Source organism: Cherax quadricarinatus, chromosome 52, assembly GCF_038502225.1.
Source record: "Cherax quadricarinatus isolate ZL_2023a chromosome 52, ASM3850222v1, whole genome shotgun sequence".
In the NCBI taxonomy this organism is placed as follows: Eukaryota; Metazoa; Arthropoda; class Malacostraca; order Decapoda; family Parastacidae; genus Cherax; species Cherax quadricarinatus.
The window spans coordinates 6,131,935-6,142,377 of NC_091343.1; the positions used below are offsets into that span (position 1 = coordinate 6,131,935).

The following is a 10,443-nucleotide window of genomic DNA, read 5'->3' on the forward strand; positions in this document are numbered from 1 at the left end:
AGGTTTCAGAGTGGGTAGGGGATGTGTAGATCAAGTGTTTACATTGAAGCATATATGTGAACAGTATTTAGATAAAGGTAGGGAAGTTTTTATTGCATTTATGGATTTAGAAAAGGCATATGATAGAGTGGATAGAGGAGCAATGTGGCAGATGTTGCAAGTATATGGAATAGGTGGTAAGTTATTAAATGCTGTAAAGAGTTTTTATGAGGATAGTGAGGCTCAGGTTAGGGTGTGTAGAAGAGAGGGAGACTACTTCCCGGTAAAAGTAGGTCTTAGACAGGGATGTGTAATGTCACCATGGTTGTTTAATATATTTATAGATGGGGTTGTAAAGGAAGTAAATGCTAGGGTGTTCGGGAGAGGGGTGGGATTAAATTTTGGGGAATCAAATTCAAAATGGGAATTGACACAGTTACTTTTTGCTGATGATACTGTGCTTATGGGAGATTCTAAAGAAAAATTGCAAAGGTTAGTGGAAGAGTTTGGGAATGTGTGTAAAGGTAGAAAGTTGAAAGTGAACATAGAAAAGAGTAAGGTGATGAGGGTGTCAAATGATTTAGATAAAGAAAAATTGGATATCAAATTGGGGAGGAGGAGTATGGAAGAAGTGAATGTTTTCAGATACTTGGGAGTTGACGTGTCGGCGGATGGATTTATGAAGGATGAGGTTAATCATAGAATTGATGAGGGAAAAAAGGTGAGTGGTGCTTTGAGGTATATGTGGAGTCAAAAAACGTTATCTATGGAGGCAAAGAAGGGAATGTATGAAAGTATAGTAGTACCAACACTCTTATATGGGTGTGAAGCTTGGGTGGTAAATGCAGTAGCGAGGAGACGGTTGGAGGCAGTGGAGATGTCCTGTTTAAGGGCAATGTGTGGTGTAAATATTTTACAGAAAATTCGGAGTGTGGAAATTAGGAGAAGGTGTGGAGTTAATAAAAGTATTAGTCAGAGGGCAGAAGAGGGGTTGTTGAGGTGGTTTGGTCATTTAGAGAGAATGGATCAAAGTAGAATGACATGGAAAGCATATAAATCTATAGGGGAAGGAAGGCGGGGTAGGGGTCGTCCTCGAAAGGGTTGGAGAGAGGGGGTAAAGGAGGTTTTGTGGGCAAGGGGCTTGGACTTCCAGCAAGCGTGCATGAGCGTGTTAGATAGGAGTGAATGGAGACGAATGGTACTTGGGACCTGACGATCTGTTGGAGTGTGAGCAGGGTAATATTTAGTGAAGGGATTCAGGGAAACCGGTTATTTTCATATAGTCGGACTTGAGTCCTGGAAATGGGAAGTACAATGCCTGCACTTTAAAGGAGGGGTTTTGGGATATTGGCAGTTTGGAGGGATATGTTGTGTATCTTCATATGTGTATGCTTCTAGACTGTTGTATTCTGAGCACCTCTGCAAAAACAGTGATAATGTGCGAGTGTGGTGAAAGTGTTGAATGATGATGAAAGTATTTTCTTTTTGGGGATTTTCTTTCTTTTTTGGGTCACCCTGCCTCGGTGGGAGACGGCCGACTTGTTGAAAAAAAAAAAAAAAAAAAAAAAAAAAAAAAAAATATATATATATGTATATATATATATATATATATATATATATATATATATATATATATATATATATATATATATATATGTATATATATATATATATATATATATATATATATATATATATATATATATATATATATATATATATAATTTGAGGAATTGTTAAATGTTGATGAAGATAGGGAAGCTGTGATTTCGTGTATAGGGCAAGGAGGAATAACATCTTGTAGGAGTGAGGAAGAGCCAGTTGTGAGTGTGGGGGAAGTTCGTGAGGCAGTAGGTAAAATGAAAGGGGGTAAGGCAGCCGGGATTGATGGGATAAAGATAGAAATGTTAAAAGCAGGTGGGGATATAGTTTTGGAGTGGTTGGTGCAATTATTTAATAAATGTATGGAAGAGGGTAAGGTACCTAGGGATTGGCAGAGAGCATGCATAGTTCCTTTGTATAAAGGCAAAGGGGATAAAAGAGAGTGCAAAAATTATAGGGGGATAAGTCTGTTGAGTGTACCTGGTAAAGTGTATGGTAGAGTTATAATTGAAAGAATTAAGAGTAAGACGGAGAATAGGATAGCAGATGAACAAGGAGGCTTTAGGAAAGGTAGGGGGTGTGTGGACCAGGTGTTTACAGTGAAACATATAAGTGAACAGTATTTAGATAAGGCTAAAGAGGTCTTTGTGGCATTTATGGATTTGGAAAAGGCGTATGACAGGGTGGATAGGGGGGCAATGTGGCAGATGTTGCAAGTGTATGGTGTAGGAGGTAGGTTACTGAAAGCAGTGAAGAGTTTTTACGAGGATAGTGAGGCTCAAGTTAGAGTATGTAGGAAAGAGGGAAATTTTTTCCCAGTAAAAGTAGGCCTTAGACAAGGATGTGTGATGTCACCGTGGTTGTTTAATATATTTATAGATGGGGTTGTAAGAGAAGTAAATGCGAGGGTCTTGGCAAGAGGCGTGGAGTTAAAAGATAAAGAATCACACACAAAGTGGGAGTTGTCACAGCTGCTCTTTGCTGATGACACTGTGCTCTTGGGAGATTCTGAAGAGAAGTTGCAGAGATTGGTGGATGAATTTGGTAGGGTGTGCAAAAGAAGAAAATTAAAGGTGAATACAGGAAAGAGTAAGGTTATGAGGATAACAAAAAGATTAGGTGATGAAAGATTGAATATCAGATTGGAGGGAGAGAGTATGGAGGAGGTGAACGTATTCAGATATTTGGGAGTGGACGTGTCAGCGGATGGGTCTATGAAAGATGAGGTGAATCATAGAATTGATGAGGGAAAAAGAGTGAGTGGTGCACTTAGGAGTCTGTGGAGACAAAGAACTTTGTCCTTGGAGGCAAAGAGGGGAATGTATGAGAGTATAGTTTTACCAACGCTCTTATATGGGTGTGAAGCGTGGGTGATGAATGTTGCAGCGAGGAGAAGGCTGGAGGCAGTGGAGATGTCATGTCTGAGGGCAATGTGTGGTGTGAATATAATGCAGAGAATTCGTAGTTTGGAAGTTAGGAGGAGGTGCGGGATTACCAAAACTGTTGTCCAGAGGGCTGAGGAAGGGTTGTTGAGGTGGTTCGGACATGTAGAGAGAATGGAGCGAAACAGAATGACTTCAAGAGTGTATCAGTCTGTAGTGGAAGGAAGGCGGGGTAGAGGTCGGCCTAGGAAGGGTTGGAGGGAGGGGGTAAAGGAGGTTTTGTGTGCGAGGGGCTTGGACTTCCAGCAGGCATGCGTGAGCGTGTTTGATAGGAGTGAATGGAGACAAATGGTTTTTAATACTTGACGTGCTGTTGGAGTGTGAGCAAAGTAACATTTATGAAGGGATTCAGGGAAACCGGCAGGCCGGACTTGAGTCCTGGAGATGGAAAGTACAGTTTTTTTTATACGTATATATATAACTGTTGTATGCTGGGCACCCCTGCAAAAACAGTGATTATGTGTGAGTGAGGTGAAAGCGTTGAATGATGATGAAAGTATTTTCTTTTTGGGGATTTTGTTTCTTTTTGGGTCACCCTGCCTTGGTGGGAGACGGCAAACTTGTTGAAAAAAAAAAAGAAGAAATATTTACACTTACCTTGGAGGAGATGCTGGCATTGGTTTAGGGTGGTGGAAGATACGCAGGGCGGCATATCTTGTCACTGGCCCTATATACCTCCAACAACATTGAAGAAGTTACTTTCGTATCCTTTTTCTGTCGCTTAATCGCTGAACTTACTTGCTACACTTTATCGCTGGCTGGCACTATAGCCTTTAGCGACTTCTGCTGTTTTAGCATCGTACATAACGTTGAATCACTGAAGAAGGCATATGTTAGGACAAAATTTGAATGTGCAGCAGCTTTGTGGTGACAACACCTGAATTAAAAAAATATGGGGAAAATAGAAAAGGGCCAAAGAAGAGATACATGATAACCATATACAGTACAGGAGGGCCCCACTTTATGATGCTTCACTTTACGGCACTTCACTTTATGGTGATTTGCTATTTACAGCATCCGCACACCACTCTGTTTACATCTTCCATGAGCTCTTTGTCTCTCAATTATGCCTGGAAACTTCACTAAATTTAAAGTGTTTTAAAGTTATTGCATATTTTATATATACTCTATCAATTGTGCTTATGTGTGCCTGTAACTGGCATGCAGGTACACATTGAAATCACCAAGAGTTACAGTGGACCCCCGCATAGCGACCTTAATCCGTGCAAGAGGGCTGGTTGTTATGCGAAATGTTCAGTATGCGAATGAATTTTCCCCATAAGAAATAATGGAAATCAAATTAATCCGTGCAAGACACCCAAAGTATGAAAAAAATTTTTTTTTACCACATGAAATGTTAATTTTAATACACACAAACTGAAAAAGGCATGCACAATTACATGACACTTACTTTTATTGAAGATCTGGTGATGATTGATGGGATGGGAGGAGGGGAGAGTGTGTGTTAGTGTTTAGAAGGGGAATCCCCTTCCATTAAGACTTGAGGTGTCGAGTCCTTTTCTGGGGTTACTTCCCTTCTTCTTTTAATGCCACTAGGACCAGCTTCAGAGTCACTGGACTTCTTTCGCACAACATATCTGTCCATAGTGCCCTGTACCTCTCGTTCCTTTATGACTTCCCTAAAGTGTTTCACAACATTGTCAGTGTACAGGTTGCCAACACGGCTTGCAATAGCTGTGTGAGGGTGATTTTCATCCATGAAGGTTTGCACTTCAAGCCACTTTGCGCAGATTTCCTTAATCTTTGTAGTAGGCAACTTCTTCAATTTCTCCCTCCCCTCCTCTGAACCAGTTTCCTCAGGTCTGGCCTCTTGCTGTTGAAGTTGATCTATCAGCTCATCAGTGGTTAGTTCTTCATTGTCCTCCTCCACCAACTCTTCCACATCATCCCCACTAACCTCCAACCCTAAGGACTTTCCCAATGCCACAATGGATTCCTCAACTGGCATAATCCTCTCAGGGTTAGCCTCAAACCCTTCAAAATCCCTTTTGTCTACACATTCTGGCCACAGTTTCTTCCAAGCAGAGTTCAAGGTCTTCTTAGTCACTCCCTCCCAAGCCTTACCTATAAGGTTTACACAATTGAGGATATTAAAGTGATCTCTCCAAAACTCTCTTAGAGTCAGTTGAGTTTCTGAGGTCACTACAAAGCACCTTTCAAACAGAGCTTTTGTGTACAGTTTTTTGAAGTTTGCAATAACCTGCTGGTCCATGGGCTGCAGGAGAGGAGTGGTATTAGGAGGCAAAAACTTGATGTTAATGAATTTCATGTCCCCATAAAGTCGCTCTGCCACGTCTGTGGGATGACCAGGGGCATTGTCTAACACCAGGAGGCACTTAAGTTCTAATTTCTTTTCAGTTAGGTAATCTTTCACATTGGGGGCAAATGCATGGTGTAACCAGTCATAGAAAAAGTCCCTAGTGACCCATGCCTTACTGTTTGCCCTCCACAGCACACACAAATTCTCCTTGAGGACATTCTTTTGCCTGAACGGTCTGGGAGTTTCAGAGTGATACACTAATAAAGGCTTCACTTTGCAATCACCAGTAGCATTGGAACACATCAACAAAGTAAGCCTGTCTTTCATAGGCTTATGTCCTGGGAGTGCCTTTTCCTCCTGAGTAATGTAGGTCCTGCTTGGCATTTTCTTCCAAAACAGGCCTGTTTCATCACAATTAAACACTTGTTCAGGTTTCAGTCCTTCACTTTCTATGTACTCCTTGAATTCCTGCACATATTTTTCAGCTGCTTTGTGGTCCAAACTGGCAGCCTCACCATGCCTTATCACACTATGTATGCCACTACGCTTCTTAAATCTCTCAAACCAACCTTTGCTGGCCTTAAATTCAATCACATATCACTAGTTGCAGGCATTTTTTTAATTAAATCCTCATGCAACTTCCTAGCCTTTTCGCTTATGATCGCTTGAGAGACGCTATCTCCTGCTAGCTGTTTTTCATTTATCCACACCAATAAGAGTCTCTCAACATCTTCCATCACTTGCGATCTCTGTTTCGAAAACACAGTTGAACCTTTGGCAAGAACAGCTTCCTTGATTGCCTTTCTGTTGCCCACAATAGTAGAGATGGTTGATTTGGGTTTCTTGTACAACCTGACCAGCTCAGAGACACGCACTCCACTTTCATACTTATCAATGATCTCTTTCTTCATTTCTATTGGAATTCTCACCCTTATTGCTGTAGGGTTGGCACTAGAAGCTTTCTTGGGGTCCATGGTCACTTATTTTCCAGATAAAGCACCGAAAACACTGTAATAATACGAAATATTCCGATTGTATGCTTGGATGTTACCGCGGAGGCTGGCTGGTAAACAATGCCACCGGCGGAACATATGAGGCTGGCTCAGGCCACACATTGGACGCGTCTCGGACGAAGGACGGTGAGCGGGTTTTTGGGCGGTATGCGAGGCCAAATTTTTGCGATCAAAGCGTCCGGTATGCGGATTGTAGGGTCTGCGATGCGTACGGTATGCGGGGGTCCACTGTAATCACTCTGGAGTGCTCTAAATGTCATATATTACATTTATATAGACACATTTTCATTAATTCATATATAATTTTGAAAAAATATCATAAAAGAAATATGCTGCTTATCATATAAACATAATTCATACATCCATAGTAGAACAAATTAACATAAAAATGTGAGGCAGCTTGTAGGAGTGACAGCAAGAATTTGTTGTTGCTAGTCCAACACTGGAGAAGCTGTGTACAGGATAGTATTACCGGGGTAACTGTAGAAAAATATTCCTTTCATATGCCTTCACTCATAGCGTCATTCACTCTAAAAATGGTGTGTTGCATGAGAATGGGATTGTTGCTGTTATTCTACTGCACCGACATGAAGACAACTTGTACACAATGTTTGTATTGTGGAGAAAATACTTCACAATCATATGCATGATGCAAAATGAACTCACATGAACACAAAGTGAACAGGTCTTAATATGTGTTCATCTGACCACCCTTAGTTGTACTGTATGAGCATTTTTACCTTTTTTATGCCTAGTTGTACAGTGGACCCTTAACCAGCGATGGCATCGATTAACGATAAATCTGACTAGCGATACATTTAAACGCAAAAATTTTGCCTCAACTAGCGCTTAAAAACCCGACCAGCGCTATTTGTTCCATACCATACGCGTCCACTTTGGCCTGAGCGCGCCTCACTTGTCCCTTGGATGTCAGTGTTTACAAGCCAGCCAGCCACCGCAGTCGCTTCCAAACATACAACAACTGGAACATTTCATATTATCACAGCCTTTGTAGTGATTGCACCTGCAAAATAAGTCACCATGGGCCCCAAGAAAGCTTCCAGTGCCAACCCTACAGCAAAAAGGGTGAGAATTACTATGGAGATGAAGAAAGAGATCATTGCTAAGCATGAAAGTGGAGTGCGTGTCTCTGAGCTGGTCAGATTGTATAATAAACCCCAATCAACCATCGCTACTATTGTGGGTAAGAAAACGGCAATCAAGGAAGCTGTTCTTGCCAAAGGTGCAGCTGCTGCTGCACCACAGTCAGCTGTTGTTATTGCTGCACCACCATCAGCTGTATTACTCGAAGATGTGGAGAGAGTGTTGTTGGTGTGGCTTAACGTGAAACAATTACCGAGAAACGATTAACCCCGGAGGGTTAGCCACCCAGGATAACCCAAGAAAGTCAGTGCATCATCGAGGACTGTCTAACTTATTTCCATTGTGGTCCTTAATCTTGTCCCCCAGGATGCGACCCACAACAGTTGACTAACACCCAGGTGAACAGGAAAAAATGCCTGGAACTAGTGTTCATATTGGTGAGGTTAGTGGGGAGGATGTGGAAGAGTTGGTGGAGGAGGACAATGAAGAACAAACCACTGATGAGCTGCTAGATCATCTTCAACAGTAAGAGGCCACACCTGAGGAAACTGCTTCGGAGGAGGGGAGAGAGAAATTGAAGAAGTTGCCTACTTCAAAGATTAAGGAAATGTGTGCAAAGTGGCTTAAAGTGCAAACCTTTTTTGATGAAAATCACCCTCACACAGCTATTGCAAGCCGTGCTGGTGACTATTACACTAACAATGTTGTGAAACACTTTAGGATAAAGGAACGAGAGGTACAGGCCTCTATGGACAGATATGTTGTGCGACAGAAGTCCAGTGACTCTGAAGCTGGTCCTAGTGGCATTAAAAGAACAAGGGAAGTAACCCCAGAAAAAGACTTGCTGCCTCAAGTGCTAATGGAAGGGGATTCCCCTTCTAAACACTAACGAGATCAACGGTCTCCCCTCCTCCCATCCCATCAGTCATCACCAGATCTTCAATAAAGGTAAGTGTCATGTAACTGTGCATGTCTTCTTCAGTTTGTGTGTATTAAAATTAATATTTCATGTGGTAAAAATTTTTTTTTTCAATACTTTGGGGTGTCTTGCACGGATTAATTTGATTTCCATTATTTCTTATGGGGAAAATTAACTTGACTAACGATTATTTCGATTAACGATGAGCTCTCAGGAATGGATTAATATCGCTGGTTGAGGGTCCACTCTATTGCTAATGTAATATGTGATATTGTAAACATGTTATTAGGTATTTACATGCATTTAAAAGTGAAAATAAGTGATTTGCTTTACAGCAGTAGCCTGGAACCTAACCTGCCATATAAGTGGTGCCCTACTGTATAAGGTCATTAAAAGGCACAAGAGAATAGATAAAAGAGAAATTAGTACAGTACCCTTATAAAAAAAAAACAGGACACAGCCGTAAATGGAGAAAAAAAAGATTAGCCAAAAGGATACTAGAAAGTCTTTTATTCTTTTTCTTCAGCTTCCTTTTCATCCTGTCTTTTTCTTGCTCATTTTCCTCTTTTTTTTTTTTTTTGATCATCTTTGGCTTTATCATTATCATCTCTGGCATCATTTCCTCCTCCTCTCCCTCTTGCTCTGTAGCCTCTGCCGTAACCTCCTCCCTCTTGGCCTTACCGCTCTCTCCTTCCCTGTCTCTCCTTTTGTATCTCCTCCCTCTTCCTCCATCCTCTTGACTCCCTCTTCCTCTCTCCTATTGCCTTTCCCCTTCCTCGTTTTGTCTCCCCCTTCTTCCTTTTGCCTTCCCCATCTCCAGAGTACATAGTTGAATAGTGGAAAGGATAAAAAGTGAGGGTAGTAGGTGCTACAGCCATTACAAATTAAAACAATAAAGATATGGTGAATTAGCTACTGAAGACAAGATCCCATGAGTAGTTCTACTCCTGTAGCTACAAATAGATAAAAAAAATAATAGACACAATAATTGAATGGAAGCTACTTAGCATCACACTGCAAAAATAGTCATATCATGACTTGCAAAATCATAATAACACAGTTGCAAACAAAGCACAGAATAGGGTGGGATTAGCCATATCAGTTTGACGTATCTAATATATCTTCATTAACTTTTCCTCTTCCTTTGCTGTCATGCAGGGCATGTTTTCTGTGACTAACTGAAATTGTTTCATGTATTTGTTTGTTACATCATCTTGCTTTTTGCTCACCCGTGACACTTCTCTCTCATTCCCACTGCCATCAGCCTCTTCCTTGTGCAGTGCTGATTAACCCTCATGAGTATAGCTTTTAATCTGACTATATTATTAATAATAATAATACACAGGCAAGGCTCCTATTCCTCCCTAATAATAGAAAAAAGTAAGTTTTATTTATTAAATGAAGGAAAATTGAGTGGTAAAAATCAAAAATGCATTTTTTAGAAATAGAACTGGGGATTAAAAAAGTAAAGGATTTAGATATCTGTGTGAACACCATAGAAAACTAATGGTAAAGTTGTATTGTGAAGGTGTAGTCTGTGGTATAAAGTATAAATTATTTACATAGTACATATTGACTAGTGTTTGAGGCAAGCATAATGGCCTACTTCTAACATGTTAACTGGGTGAGTAGTTGCCCATGCACCAAAAAATTGCCTGCTTAATAAAGTGAAATAATATTGCTCAAATGATATACATATATTTCCTCACAAGGTTAAAATACAGTAAAACCACAATTTAACAAACCTCGATTTAAGGGACTTCAGAAATACAGGATAGAATTCACTGGGTCAGTTGAATTGGAAGTAATGGAAAAAATATGCTGGTTTTTTAATTAATTCTTATTGCTATAATAGTATCTCTGCCTACCACAATCAGTTATCACTTCCCACCCATCCCTTCCTTTAAGTCTGTTAAGTCGAGGGCTTCTGTGCTTGCTTAATTATATAGCAATGATAGAGTTGGTGCAAACAGTAGACTACTCATTTGGCTTGAATGTGAGTTGGAGCAGCTTAATTGACCTTCATCTGACTGCAGTAGCATTTTTGTGAGTGCAATAGTGAAGGTACAATGATCTCCAAGTTAACACATATTGAAATTCCCA

The 10,443-nt window shown here is 40.6% G+C and overlaps 1 protein-coding gene across 1 annotated transcript in view; it reads left to right on the plus strand.

Annotated features, from left to right (window-relative positions):
• Window positions 1-10,443, plus strand: part of LOC128704246 (uncharacterized) — a 135,712-nt gene that overhangs the window by 113,569 nt on the left and 11,700 nt on the right. The window lies entirely within an intron of this gene.